The following is a 16,360-nucleotide window of genomic DNA, read 5'->3' as shown; positions in this document are numbered from 1 at the left end:
GCTCTGCGGCATGTGGGATCTTCCCAGACCAGGGCTCGAACCCGTGTCCCCTGCATTGGCAGGCAGATTCTCAACCACTGCGCCACCAGGGAAGCCCCTGACTTATAATTTTTAAAATCCATAGTGGTTTTTTTTTTTAATTAATTAATTAATTAATTTATGGCTGTGTTGGGTCTTCATTTCTGTGCGAGGGCTTTCTCTAGTTGTGGCAAGTGGGGGCTACTCTTCATCACGGTGCGTGGGCCTCTCACTATCGCGGCCTCTCTTGTTGCAGAGCACAGGCTCTACACGCGCAGGCTCAGTAGTTGTGGCTCACGGGCCTAGTTGCTCCGCGGCATGTGGGATCTTCCCAGACCAGGGTTCGAACCCCTTGTCCCCTGCATTGGTAGGCAGATTTTCAACCACTGCGCCACGAGGGAAGCCCTAAAATCCATAGTTTTAACAAAATTTTTTTTTAAATCCAAGATAATAGTCTCCAACCATTGACAGAATGTAGTTCTTTGATCTGTAATCCATGGACTGCATACATTTGGGTTTAGTAAGAGAAGCCAATAACTTAGAAAATGACAAACGCTAAAAATTTTACTATTATATTTTGACCAAACTGAATTTATATTACATATTATTATATATTATACATAATATAATCACAATAAAATATATTATTTAATAGTATTATATAATAATATACAATAATATATAACAATGGTATTATATAGTAATGTATTACATATTATTATGTAATATATATTTTTATATACTATGCTAATAATATGAATGTATATACTAATCTCTTCCTTCATCAGTTCTAGATTTAAAGTCATAGCTATGAAAGTTTCCCCATCATCCATGTTATAAAGTCATTCAACCATGTTTTCCTCAAGAACATCATTCATGTAGAATTTATCCTGTCATAAGTTCTGAGGAATAGATCTAATCCTAAAGGCTATCTGGACATCCCAAGACATCTTTTAGATAAAATTCATTTCTTTCCTATTTAATTTTGATGTCACAGTTTATTGTGCAATAAATTTCCATATACAATTAGCTTTCTGTCTGAATTGTCTATTCTCTTACTTTGGTTGCCTATTAGTATAACAATTCCATATTACTTTAATATAAAGTGTGTATAATATGGTTTGATGCCTGGGAAAGCTTCCTCCTTTCCATTTTTTTGTTGTTTGTTTAGTCTTTAAATAAAATTTACAACAAATCTGTCATTGGAAAAAAATGTGATATTTTTAATTGAAATAGGATTAAATTTCCAACTTAACTTATGAGGAACTGACATCTTTATGAATATCCTATCCAACAGGCATAAAGCTTCAGTTAAGCAAGATGAATAAGCTCTAGAGGTCTGCTGTACAACATTGTACTATAGTCAGCAGTAATGTATTGTACACTTAAAAATGGTTAAGAAGGGAGATCTCATGTTAACTGTTCTTGCTAAATAAAAATAAATATATATATATATATATATATGCTTTATATCTTTAAAGGGTTTTTGAAACTTTTCTTAGATTCTGAACATAAAAACAGAAATTCTTTAAATGTAAGAATCAAATTGAAAACATTTCTAATGGATAATAACTTTGTTTATGGTGGTCTAAAACTATAAATGCCTTTACAATGTCACAAGATTAGCTTCATCATCCACATACAATTTCAAAACAAACAGGTATTGTCATCTGCCATTTTAGATCATGAATGTAATCTCTGAAAGTTTTGTTTCTTTTGTGAATTTGTGGCTCTTCAAGCATTATTGGAACATAATTTAATAAACCCACCACATATAATATCCTCAGGTATCTAATGACTTTGCTAATTATTTATTTGCTGAACAGTCTAAAATGTCTCCCTCTTGCATAACCAATGTTAAGGCTGTAAATCAATCAACCAGTACAAGCAAACTTACTTTTAAACTTGATTTACCTGAAGAGAGTGGAGAAAGCACCTTAAAAATGGACCTTCTAATAAGTTGTAATGTAAATCAGCATGAGTTTATAAGCTAGCATCATTAATTATCTTTTTTTAACAATAGCAGGTTGGTTGGAGAATCATAGATCTTCATTTATAAGACAGAGTGGTATAACAATATTATATGAAATAGCATGATTTATTGAACTTGGGAGTTTCAGTAAAGGGCTGAATGGCTTTCAAATCCAGTAAGAACTGTCTCTTTGATTGTCACGTTTGATCTAGTGGGAACTGTCACTGTTTCCTGCCAAGAAAATATGTAATATAATTTCTGCAAAACCTCTATGGCTTCCTGTCTATCACTGAGCTTTGTGAATCATTTATTCCCACTCTCTCCTTAAAAATGTGTGTGAACCAGGATGCTTCCTAGTATTTCCTGACTGGCTGCCTTGTGGAGAAAAATATAGAAAGACTTAAACTTCACAATTGCCAATAATGAGCAATCATTACTCAAATTACTCCAAGCACTGATTAGGTTTAAAGTAATGAAGAAAGCACCATAATCAATCATCATCAACCCAAAGGAAGTCAGTCTGTGTGGAGAAACCCTAGGAACTAGCACAGGGCTCCACCTACAGGGTTCCAGGGGCAGAAGAATGGCAGGCTAACTTCAGGTCGCATGTACCCCGCACAGTGTGCTGCTTCTCTATGCTGGTCACCCCCACTGCCTGCCCAGAACTCTGAAAGGAGGAAAACTAAATTCAAAGTCTCTTTCCAAACAAGCAGTCCTGATTGAATCACAGTGTGAACTGTGGTGTCACATGCCATCATTAAAAAAATAATAATACACAATTAAGGCAATCATACTACACACATTAAAGATTATATAATAGATTGACATAAAGGTAAATAATAAAACTTTCAACTATGCTACAGGGTGGCCAACCACCTTAGTTTACCAGAATTGAGGGGTTCCTAGGATACGAAATTCTCAGTTTTAGAAACAGCAGAGTCCTGGCAAACAGGGTCGAATCGGTCACCCTACTGTGTTACCAGCTTTCCAAGGAAGTGATGTTTTAAAATTCAGTTTATATTAATTATGGGGAGGGCTTAGAAGATCATCAGTAGCAAATTCTTTTGCCTGCTTTTTACTGCAGAAGAGAACAACTTTATTAGTGAGCATAAAATCCTCTTGGTAAGGGCCTGTGCAATATTTGGTCTCCACCATTTAATCAGGAAAGCTGCATAGCCAGGAAATTCTTCCTTGCCATGTGCATTAAGTTTTGCCACACATGCCAATTTATTGGCATTCTGCATATCTGAGAAGCAATTTCAATGACCCCTTTAAGTATAAGCATGAGTCAGTTTAAGAGACCCCAAAAAGGTCACACAAAAAGGAAATTAAAGTTACCAAACACACCTAAAAAATTTATGATCACAGATGGATATATATATATATATATACTGTTGGGGAGACCATACAACAAATAAGCATTTGTTGGTCCATTTGAAAGGTAAGTGGTTGCATTCTGCCTAGTAATATTTTACTAAGCAGATATTATTCAAAAGAGAAATCAACTGATTACCTAATTTAAATGCATATGTGAGTGTGTGTTTAGTTATGGTCTGATCCATAGTGTATAATGAACATAAGACAAAAATATGTGCAATCTTTTCCTAGTTTTTGCCATATTAAGTTGGTTAGAAAAGCAATAGAAAAGCAGGGGGTTTCAAAAAGATGGATTATATTTTAAAATATTCTTGAAAATATTTACAAAATTTCATGCTAATGGTACCCATAATTGAACTGCAATGTCATGAACAGCTTCACAGAGCTAGGTTCTCAGAGACCATGACAGAATTAGTCTTTTTATATGAAAAGTTTCTACATTACCCTTATTTAAAATGTATGTGGACCGTCCATCTTTGACAACAATAATAAATTATTTCCATGGTAACCCAGGGATAGAACCAAATAGATGTCATCTCAGCACAGCGACAAAGGGGACTACAGAGGAAGTCCCTTTTCAATGTTTTGGTCAAGATACTGCATTGTAAACGTTTTAAAACTAAATCATCATGACCGTGACTGAGGGTTATCTGGCTATTAGAAAATAAATTGTCCGAGGAGAGGTAAAAATTAATTTTTTTGGCAAAATGATAAATAACAATAAAGGGAAAGAAAATATCATTTACATAGGGTTGGCATATAAGGATCAGAAACTTATTTGCATTCTTAACAGTAAATTAATAATAAAAACTAATATAACCCTTTGTCAATATGCCAAACCCCAGTGAGGAATCTGTGCTGAAAGAGGTTGTGAAGACATAGATTCAATTTCCATGTAAAACAATCAGCAATAATATTATGTCAACAATTTTTCTGTCATTCTCTTTGGTAGTTTTTGTTAAACTTGAATTTCAGAATATTGCATTATTTGGTAGATCCATTCTTGTTTTTTTTCTCTCTATTGAATTAAGTATACCTACTCTTGACTGGACAATATCCAGATAATGGATCTGAATTCCAGTTACTTAATGTTTATAACCACAACATTTATAGTAGCTATTCACACACACTCTTTCTCAGGTATAAACTAAATTATCTTTCAAGTTCAGGCACTTAATAATGCTAAATTTCAATAAGTCTGTGCTGGGGCTACCAAAAAGACAGCATAGGTTAGGAAAAGAACAATTTTGCAGACTAACTAGTCTTCCCTTATTGATTGATTGTTTGGATTAACTGAATCCAAATCTTCGAGGAACTAGGAAAGCAGGATGGTGAGAAAAGAAATCACATTTAACACAAAATTATAGTTACTATAACAATAACATGAATGATCATAAAATTATGACAATGATGCTGAACAAATTATTACATACGCTGGTCACTCTTCGTGGTACTTTGCATACATTTTCTCATTTAATCTTCACAAAACCATTTCAGTATTACTCCTATTCTCTGTGTTTTCTAAGTAGGAATACTGAATAACTTAACCAAGGTAAAAATAACAATTAAAATAAATTCAGAATAAAATTATCTCTTGCACATTACCTGGATCTAAGTGAATTGTTGCGGAGCTGCATCTGGGATTAGCCCACTTCTCACATATCTGGCACCACTGATGAGTCAAGTAGGTCAGGGAGCCTCCGCCCAGGCCACCAGGACACCTCAAGAAATGACCATCAGACCATTTCTCTCTTTAAAGTGGGGGCTGGAAATTCTGACAACTCAGGGGATTTTACCTTACTGGGGGGCAGTCACAAATTGTTTTTTCATCCCTACAACTGAGAGTTAACCAAAGCTTGGGAATCATAAGGTGATAGCACAAGTGCAGATTCACTTGGGAAAGGAAAGGACTGGGTCAGGAATAGAAGTAAATCTATACAGTGAATCTTGACTTTTGGTTTATTTCCTCAAATGTAATACTAAATCCCATAGCATCATAAAATTTTTAATTATTTCATGTAAATTTGGTTGCAGTTTCATATCACAAAAATTCTTTAAATCAGATGAATAGTGCAGAATATGCAATAAAACAGAAAAAAAATAATAGTTTCCAAAGTCATGGCAGGATTATTAAGGGGAGATCCCTCGAGCATGGGCCTCACATGGCCAAACCATGTGTGTCCTTCTCCCCAGTAATATTTTTTTGTCACAATGTTGGTATGTTATAATATCTGATCTGCTGTATTAGTACCACTCCTGTGACACTTAGACCTGTTGTATAACTTTATATCTATATTAATTGCATCAATGGAAGATATAAATATAATTTAAAGACAATGTTGAGAGCTAAACTTTAAAACTCCTTAACAAGCCAAGTCACCAAGAGAGAAGAAAAGGTAATTCACCTTCATTTAACAATAGTAGAAAGTAAAATCATCTGCCATAAAATGCCTTAAATATAGATGTCGTGTTTTGAAACATAACCCCTTTTTTGCAACATCAATGACCAGCTGTTTTTACATTCCTTTCTCTTTGTGCCTGATTGTCCCATCCCTTTAATGGGAAGAGATTTATTAACTAAGCTAGGGGCCACTCTGTTTCTTGAGGGGCAAGAGAACCACCCTCATCACCAAATGATTCCAACAGAAAGTGGAAAGGAACAGATTGAATCTGGAGCTGAAATAAAAGCCTTACTAGACACTGGAGTATAAAATATCAAGGTTCTGGGCTTGGCCAAAGATATCCAGCTGTGATTATTAAGTTTAAAAGGATCATAGAGTATCTAAATCTAAGGTGCAAATTTCTTAAACCTAGGGAAGATCCTCAAAAGTGTTTGTAAACAGATCACCAAAATGGGAGGCCACTGATCTAACTAAAGTAACCATAGCTGATATTCAGAGCCAGGTAGGAATTTGGGGGGAAACCTTCTTACTTAAGCAAAATGAGGGGAAGTAAAACCTTACAACATAGATGAATGGGTATACCAGTCCTTTGGTATCATTGAGGTGGCCACCCAATTCTTTGAGGAAAAAAAAAAAAGAAGAAAAAGAAATGTTTTTCTGGCCTCAAGGAAACAAAGTCATCCTAGGAGGAACTTATCTCCACCATCTTTTTAAAATGCAAATTTTTAAAAAGGGGGTAAAGTAATTTAAAGCTTGACTTGTCAAGGATAAACAGAAATCCTAAGTGTCTTTTCTGTAAACATTAGTAAAAAGGGTTTAGTCATCTAGACCTTGATTTGTTCCCTCTGCCAGAATCCCAACTTGAATCCAGTCCCTTGTAACTGATAAGTTTTACACTGTTGTACCGGACTCAGGGCTGAATTTTTGAAATGGAAACTGTGAGGTCCCTGTGTTTTTTTGTGTGTTCAAATGTATCAATGTGTGTTGTAGATGTATGGTATTACCAAAATTAATTTGTGAAAGAGCTCTACTTAATTGACTTTGAAAAATTAAGCACTTATATAAATACTAAGGAATATAAAACTGGCCAGAATGATTTTCGGGTTCATGTGACCTAGGAAATATTCAACATTAAATTAATATCTTGTATTGAAGGTGGCTTAACCTTGTTGGTTTGATTAATATAGACGTTTCTTTACAGTCATCAGTGTTAAATATAATACTTCTGTTGTACCTAGGTTTACTAGAGGTCAAATAAGACCTTATTATATCTATTGCAAATTTGTCAACAAAAAAAGTAACTTGATGTGAAAAAAAAAACTTTTAAGGGAAGTAAAATGTATGTTTTCAGTAAAAGAAGGTGTGAGGATTAAAAAAAAAATACTAAAAAAAGGAGTTGTGCATGATCAGGATTTTCTAAGATTGGATTAAATCTAGTTAGGTTAATGGATTTTGTTGGGAATGGGCTAGGACAAGACTGGATTTGGTTCTCCCTCCAAAGTTTTCTTGAAATGCGGCTTTCGATAACAGGTTGTATAAATTTCTCTGCCTTTAAGTGATCTGTATTTGCTTTTGAGATCTCTTTTAACTTTAGTTAAGGAGTAAGTATTGTCTTAAAATGACCTATGATCTTATTTGACCAAATGTTTTAAAATTTTTTGACAAACTTCCCAAATATCAAATTTTAAAGTTCTTTTGATTTTCAGTTAACTTTGGTATGCTTTACAGGGCCCCTGAGGTATCTCAAAAAAAAAAAAAAAAAAAATTAACTAGGATTGTTTTGTATGTTAAATCAAATATAATCAGATGTTTAAAAAAAATTCTTTTAAAAAATAATTCCAAATTCCATTTACATGTGGAAAGCTCAGACAAATTAATGGGATAAAAAACAATAGGGGCTTTCCTGGTGGCTCAGTGGTTGAGAATCTGCCTGCTAATGCAGGGGACACGAGTTCGAGCCCTGGTCTGGGAGGATCCCACATGCCACGGAGCAACTAGGCCCGTGAGCCACAACTACTGAGCCTGCGCATCTGGAGCCTGTGCTCCGCAACAAGAGAGGCCACGATGGTGAAGAGGCCCGTGCATCGCTATGAAGAGTGGTCCCCGGCTTGCCGCAACTAGAGGAAACCCTCGCACAGAAACGAAGACCCAACACAGTCAAAAATAAATAAATAAAATATAAAAATTAAAAAAAAAAAAATACTGATAGCCCTCTCCCCCACACCATACCATAAAATGAAGGGCCAAGAACATGAAAAGGTAACTCACAGAAGTGGCTAATAAAAACAAAAATTGCTTGGTACCATTAATGAAGGAAATAAATATATACTAAAGCCACTATTAGATAACAGCTTATTTGTTGTTTGCTTGTTTTACCTAACACATTAGCAAACATTTAGATTCAAGAGTATTCAACATCGGGACTTCCCTGGTGGTCCAGTGGTTAAGACTTCGCACTTCCAATGCAAGGGGTGTGGGTTTGAGCCCTGGCCAGGGAATTAAGATCCCACATGCTGCGTGGCAGAGCCAAAAAATTAAAAAAATAATAATATTCAACATAGATGGAGTACAGTTAGGCAAATACAACTTTTTTACAAAAAGCAATTTGGCTGATATATTAAAATTTCTAAAATGTACATATTCTCTTATCCACTAATTCCATTTCTAAGGATTAATCATCATAAAAATTTTTATAAATTAGAACAAACTTTACGGCAAAGATATTCGTGTGGAATTATTTTAATAGTGAAAAAATGGAAAAAACAAACAGTAGGCAATAAATATTACTGGAGGTTAATGCAAAAATAATGGTAGTTTTAATATTATTCCTTACTCTCTTTTATATTTTCCAAGGGTATGCAAAATGAGAAATAGCTTTGTGGAGTGCCAAGGACTGTGATTCCACTATGGCCACACTTCAGTTCCTTGGTTGTCTGGGCAGTTAAGGATGACGAGTTTAGCTCTTGTTAACCTAGATTGCACACCAAGTTTATTTTTTGTTTGAATATTAGCTGCCAACTTATTTATTTGTTTTTGACAACCAGTAACAGGGTCATCTCAGCCCAAATGGGCGCTCATTATTTCCATGGCTTCCACTGATCCATGACATTTTCACACCAGATCCCCACAATTCAGCTCCTTTAAATAGCGTAGTTTATCCATTTGAGTTCCTCTTTCTTACGGTTCCCTTGACATGTTCACTTGAGAAAGACAATGAGTTCCTTTTAAAACCACCCAAAGCCTTTCCACACCAACCTCCCAGAAAACAAGCAATTAGAGGAATACCAAGAATTCCAATTTACAAAACTTAGTAAATATGCAAATATACATCTAATTCACTGGTTTTTAAATAATTAAAACTGTGCATTGATTTGTATGTTCTCTATTCCCAACCAGAGTTATTCTTGCACATCTTAGATCATTTTATTAACTCAGTTAAAATTCTATATCATGATTTGTAATTTCTCTGCCACAAAAAGTCAAATTTCTTTTGGTCCAAAAGACTCTGATCTGCCCCACCCCTTCACCCCTGGCCACCCACCCCCAGCCCATCTCTTTCCCTAAGTTCCCCATTGCCCCTCCCAACCCCAGCTGCACTGACTCCCCCAGTATCCTCCAACATGCCAAGTCCACTCGTGGATAAAGTCTCCATCTGCCTGTTCCCTCTGCCTACCATGCTTGTTTTCCAGTTTGGTTAACTTCTTCAAGCTTCCTAACTACCTTAACTACTGTGTTTAAATATGCCACCCACCTCCCTCCACTCTGCACTCCTCATTCCCCTAACCATACTATCTATGATTTTTACTCTGTTTTTCAATAAAGGGTTCTTATAACCTTGTAACATTATATATTTAACTCATTTCCTGTTTATTGTTTCTCTCCCATCATTAGAAGGTAAGCTTCTGGTGGGTAGACATTCTTTCATCTGTATTGTTGACTGATGTATACATCAGCAGCCCAAATACCCATGTGTACCAGAACAGCCTCTGACATGTAACAGGTACTCAATACATATTGCTTGCATGAATAAATATTACCGCTGGCTGATATATAAGTGAAAGTACAGATGGCTGCTTAGTCCAAATGTCTATATCATATCCAAGTCCAATACGAGGCCTTGCTAGTAACTTCAAAGCTATAACCCTATCATGCTCCAGATATTTTTTTAAGGAAATAAACAATCATCCACATCCCTAATCCTGTGCTGCCACCTCACAAACTTATAGTTTGTGAAATACTTGTGGTGGTTGACTTATAGTGAGTTCCTTAAAACGCACATATCCTTCCTGTATAAACTACATGTAAGACCAGAAATTTGAGGAAGCTGCCCCAGTTTCTTACCTTAGCCCAAAATGTAGTCTTTAGTCCACTGTTCTTTCCACTCTCACACATGCTTTTTCTAAGCTCTGGTCTATTCTAGAAAAAATTGTAATCAAAGTAAAGGAAGTTCTTCATCCTCCTGCCCATTGTCAATTAATGATGCCTCATTAGACAAATCATTTGGAACGCTGATGAGGTTTTCCTGAACACAAAGGCCAGGCTGATCGATTGTTTTTCCACCTGTGGCTCTTTGGTGAATAGCCAAAGGTTAGCCCAGTTCTTGGGGGCCTCCACTGTGTCAGCAAAAATTAGCAAGAAAGTGGCCAAGTTGTCAATAGAGCACAGAGACAATTAGTTAATGATTAGGGAGCTAGCAGTTGGGAAATTGATAGCAAAACGAGCCATCTTGGTTACATTTGCATGCATTTAGAAAATCTATAGCACGGTAAAAAGTATAATACCACAGAGAGAGAAATGATGTGCTTTGAAACCAAATTAAACAAGAGAACTTAATCATGAGCAGAAATTTGCACAACTTGGTGGAAGGTCATGGCTATGTCAGAATGATGCAGTAACACTGATCAAATAGATTATTAACCCCAACTGTGAGATTTCTCTTACCTTTACATAAGGCCTTCCTTCTGAATTTGGATTGATTGATTGATTGATTCATCATATATTTATTGAGCACCCATATGGACCAGATGATTTATGTTTTAGGCATCATGGAAGAGTAGGTCAAATGAGATAGGCTTGGTCCCTGCCCTTAGAAAGATGAAATTCTGGTAGGGAAGTCAGATTTTAAAAAGAAAGAAACAATCAAACTACTTACAATTGTTGTAAGTGTGTTTAAAATATCCTAATTATATTCTGGGATGGTTGGAAGGGAGAGTCCCTTCAGATATTTAGGAATGAAGATGAATAATCAAAATTTAAAGTCTATGTTTTAATATATTTTTCTTCTTAGAGAGTGGAAATTCTTAGGTGTCCCTCCGCAGGTCACATGGCATTTCTAACAGAACAGCAACTAGAGTGAGGCTGATGGGACCTTAATTGTTGGAAGTGTCAGAAATGAGGAAGTGGGTCAGCTTGGATTTATCTTGCAGTATTTAAAACTCTGCTGTGGCTTTAGCCTAAGGGTATATCTACAGCCACTGGAAATGACGGGGGTGTCTGAGGTCATTTTTCTTACAGTTTGCAAATCACTTGAACTTTCTGTTATCGATTAAATGGCAGCAGTGGGAAATTGTGCAAATTCAAAGTAACACTGCACATGCGACAGGAAAAGATTTTCAAATGTTAGAAGGATTGCGCCAAGCAGAGATGCCACAGCACTCCCTGTCACCTTGGACAAAAGTCTTCTATCCCACACCAAACAGTGGGTAAATTGTCAGGAAGTCATGAAGTCATGAAGTCACAGGGACAAAAAATCCTAGAGCTAGAAAGAGCTGTCTTGAAATCGTCTACTCTTTCATCATTTCACAGGGAAGTCTCCACGGCCAAGTTCCTTGGGGGAAGATCCAGCCTAGAACCCACTCCTGCTAACTCCAAGTCTGGTAAAGCCCAAGCCAGAGAGTCAAAGGCCAGGTATTGTAATGCCAAAGAAGATGAAATATCAAAGTTTCCAGCTAAATGCAAACCTGTTACATCCTTATACTTAGGTAAGTGTAATTTCATTTCAAACCAACATTGTTCCTCTGACTCGCATACCCAAACCCCTGAGTAAAATATATTCCTGCCAAATTTATTTTTACTTCCTTACAGGCCCATTTATATACAGTTAAATTAGTTATCCAGCCAATTCTCTTCCATATGAAAGCAGAAAACTGATTTAGCTGGTGGTTTTCATCTGTTAATTGGATTCTTACTGCAAAGACACATCTTACTTTTTCTTTTTCTTTCACTTTTATTTTTCATTTGGAGGAAATATGTGAAAAGGTGATGTTTTGTTTATTAAAAATCTCAACTCATTCTCCTAAAAATAAAGCCTTTTATTATTATTATAAAGTTATCTCTAGATATGAATTTATAATAGTGTCTCCACTATTTTCTCAGCTGACAGGGCCAGTGTAGACACAAAGAAAGTCATCAACTCCTTAGATTATTAATAAAGTATACAATTCCATTTGAACTTATTCTATACAATGCCAAATCAACTGATTCATTCAATCTTTCACTCCATTTAGTACATTGCATGAAGGAATAATTTGGTTTTATAGAGATAAACGATGCTTTTCTTTGACTTGACCATTTGTTGTAATTCCATTGAAATGTTTGACTCCATTCAGGTGGTGAAGACGGAAGGTGGGAGAGAAGTATATATGATTAGAGTTTTCCATCTTATCTGTTCTCCATTTTTTAACAATAATTTTAAAAAACTGTTAAAAAAGCTCTATTTCTAGTTGAGCATATGACCAAATACATAAAAACTACATTTCCCAGGTTAGATAGATAGAAAGATATAGATATGGATTGGAGATATAGATATAGACAGATTTTTATAAGGTTTTGGCTCACACAATTATGGAAGCTAAGAAGTCTCTTGCCCTGATGCTTGCAAGCTGGAGACCCGTGAAAGCCAGTGGAAGGGTTATAGTCTGAGTCCTAAGTTCTGAGAACTGATAAGCCAATGGCATTAGTCCCAGTCCAAGGGCAGAAGAAGACAGAGAGAGCAAATCCTCCCTTCCTCTGCCTTTTTGTTCTGTTCAGGCCCTTAACGGATGGGATGAGGCTCACCCACACTGGGAGCACAATCTGCCTATTCGGTCTACTGGGTCAAATGCTAATCTCATTCAGAAGCACCCTCAAAACATACCCATAAATAATGTTTAACAAAGTATCTAGACACACCATGACCAGATCAAGATGACATAAAATTAACCCTCACAGAGGCTTGTTAATAAAAGTCCTGTCCAGTGAGATTAAAGTAAAGACACTAACAGGTATTCTTGAATTTAAGTCATGCAGCCATCTCCACCCTTTTCCCTGTGATATTATCATGATGGATAGAGGTGGAGAGCTCTGTTGAATCATGCTTTGGTGATCACAGAACCACCATGGTAACCCTGGATCTGCCTACATTTTCAGAAGAGGAAAATAAACTGTCTAGTTTAAGATACTGTTATTTTGGGTTTTCTGTCACTTGCAGTTGAGTCTAATATTAAATTGTTTATGATGGAAAAAGAGAAAGAAGGGTGGCAGGAGAGAAAAATACATAAATGTATATTGTGCATTTACTATTGCTTTAAATAGGTTATTGGAATTAATAACCACAGTAAATGACATAATAGCTATTGTGATCCCCATTTCAGGAAGGAAGAGATTGATACTCAGAAAGGTTAAATATCCTTTCTGAATTTATATAACTAGGATGTGACGGAGCTTGGTTTTTCTACCAAGTTCACTGACTCCAAACCATGCTTTGTTTCCTCCAGATGGTACAGCAGTGCCTCCCAGAACTCTTTTAGAAGTTTGTTTTATTACTAAGGTGAAGTGGTAGAATCATTTTTCAGTGCCCAGGGTCTGTAATGTTTCATACCAGACTTCAGTGTCATCAAAAGGCTGAAATGAAAGTGAAGACTGTATTATCAAATATATTCATCCCTTGAGGGACTTCTTAAGTCAGAATATTGCACTACAGGCAAAATATATATAATGTTAATTTTAAAATAATTGAAATGTGTCAAGAAGTGGATGAGTCTCTTATTTCAATATCTTTTGGAAAATAAACTTTGAGTGAAATTTAACAGTTTTTTTTTTCCTCTTCTGTGAGAGCTACATACAAAATTTTGTTATCTAATTACCACATCAAAGTGACTGGTTTGTACTTGTCCAATCATTCTGTTCACCTTATTAGCTTAGAAAAGTTCCTTATGCTCCTTGTGGTTTAGGAATATTTTCAAATACTTTATAGTGTGGGGATTTGTCAAGGTTTGTTTCAGGTTTATTTTCATTCTCTGAGCCTTTACAGATGACTCCTTCCCATTCCAAGGGTCTTAGCTGAATTGTCCAGCACTATTAACATACTATAATAAGAGGCTTTAACTTCATTGGGTTACCAGAGAACACTATGAATTCCAAAGTGAGCCTTTAGAAGACAGACATAGAGAGATATAGAAGATACGGGTTATCTTCTGACCCACTTGCCTTTCCATTGATGTTCAGATACTTGACTTTCTGTGCCTCGCTGCTTTGACCTACAAGCATCCAATTATTTTCAATTTAGATATACTTGTCAGCACCTTTGCTTTTCAACCCTGAGCATGGGTTTCCTAAGTTTCAAAAGGAAATTGATGTTGAAAGGAATAAGGGGAGGCTTGTAGATGTCTGACTCTTTTTCTTCTTCTTCCACAAATTATAGTAGCTTAAATTCTGACCAGGCAGGTTGATCTAACTAAAAAGAAAGTGTGCCATGAAAGCATCCCAAAGGTCATATTGGTTCAAGGAGAATGACACAGGCAATGATGTCATCCTAAATTCTTTCTTCTCCTTGATATTCCACACCTATCCACCATCAAATTCAATTGGCTTCATCTCAGAAACATAATTCTAATTTCCTTTCTACTCTTCAATGCCACTGAATTTGTCCAGAAATTTCAAATATATATATATATATATATATATATATATATATATATATATATATATATATATATATAAGTTAGTTTTCTAGTTACTTTGTGTTTAGATCGTTCATATCAGTTTGGCTTGACCAGACAAGTCAGTCATATCTGACCACCCAACACATGTTTATTGTCTGGCTGAATGAGTTGCTATGTTTAGCTCTGCAGAAATGGTATATGAAAAAGTGTTCAATTCTTGTTATCACACTTAGGCCTATTCAAGGAATAGTTCAAATTTTATCAAAACCTATTTTTTAATGGTCCAATTAGCAAAAATCATAATATTTTCTCATAAGTAGCTGACATACCATGGTGCAGCATCTTATGGGTCTTCCCCAAGGAGTATTGGAAAGTTCAAGTATGCTTAAGAGAGAGATTTAGTACCCCTCTATAGTATTGTGTTACCATCTCAAAAATGCTCTTTGATTTAAAACTGGCAGTTTATGTATGGTTATAAATTATAGAGTAAATCATGATAGGCAAGGGGAATAAATATTACACCTGAGGGTTTGCAAGACAGTCTCTAGACACTAAAGAGCTTTAAATCAGCCAGTCTTGCTTACTTTCTGTTCTCTATAGAATATTGGCCGAAACATGGGGTTTTGAAGGAACACTTCTAAATATTTGATACTACTATTTGTATTACTATGCAGGAAAACTGTTTACTGTAGTTATATAAAGTCTTGGATAAAGATTAGTTCCTATCACTCTTTCTACTAAAAATTACTTAATTTTAATAAGTTCAAAATACTTATGATTGTTTAAGATAAATTAATTTTCCAAGCCTTAGGAGGGTTAAAAGATGCAAATTAATATTTTCCAATCATTAACAGTGGAAGAATATTCTGTGCAAAAGAAAAAGCCACAGTTTCAGTCAGAAAGCAGAGGAATAACAAGTGCTTATTGTCACTCTCTGTGGGCAAGTTAGAAACTCTACAGTAACTACAATTATATTGTTCTTGGTGAGTGGAAGCCCATGTAGATGAACCTATGCAAAATCACAAATACCTCTGTAATAGCCATGAGACCATTGGGCAAAGACAGGGAAAGAAAGCTGAATAACATGCCTAAAATAGACCATCAATTTATTTATTTGTCTGTTTATTAAATGTTTAATTTTTTATTGTTTCTTTTTCTCTTTTATCCAGCTTTATTGAGATATAATTGAAATATAACATTGTATAAGTTTAAGGTATATAATATGTTGATTTGATACACATATATTGCAACATGATTACCACCATAGCATTAGCTAACACTTCCATCACATCACATAGTTGTCATTTCTTTTTGTGGTAAAAACATTTAAGATCTACTTTCATAGCAACTTTCACGTATACAACACCATGGTGTATATTAGAACACAAGAACTTATTCATCTTAAGCTGGAGTGTGTACCCTTTGACTAATATCTCTCCACTTCCGACAACTACCAGTCTCAGTAACCAACATTCTACATTCTGTTTCTACGAGTTCAGCCTTTCTAGAATCCACATATAAGTGATATCCTATAGCATTTGTCTTTCTTATGTCTGACTTACTTCACTTAGCATAATGCCTTCAAGATTCATCCATGTTGTTGCAAATGTCAGTATTTCTTTTTTTCTCATGACTGAATAATATTCCTGTGTGTGTGTGTGTGTGTGTGT

At 35.5% G+C, this 16,360-nt stretch overlaps 1 long non-coding RNA gene across 1 annotated transcript in view; it reads right to left on the bottom strand.

Annotated features, from left to right (window-relative positions):
* Positions 1-14,697, bottom strand: part of LOC309626431 — an 87,244-nt gene extending 72,547 nt beyond the window's left edge. Inside the window, exon 1 of the long non-coding RNA XR_014243191.1 lies at positions 10,111-14,697. This is a non-coding gene — a long non-coding RNA (uncharacterized lncRNA). The remainder of the gene's footprint in view (positions 1-10,110) is intronic.
* Positions 14,698-16,360: the final 1,663 nt, after the last annotated feature.

The sequence above is a fragment of the Balaenoptera borealis genome (assembly GCF_965194805.1).
Source record: "Balaenoptera borealis genome assembly, chromosome: 3".
Lineage (NCBI taxonomy): Eukaryota > Metazoa > Chordata > Mammalia > Artiodactyla > Balaenopteridae > Balaenoptera > Balaenoptera borealis.
The sequence above is the reverse complement of the archived record's forward strand: the minus strand, read 5'-3'. Positions and strand labels throughout refer to the sequence as shown.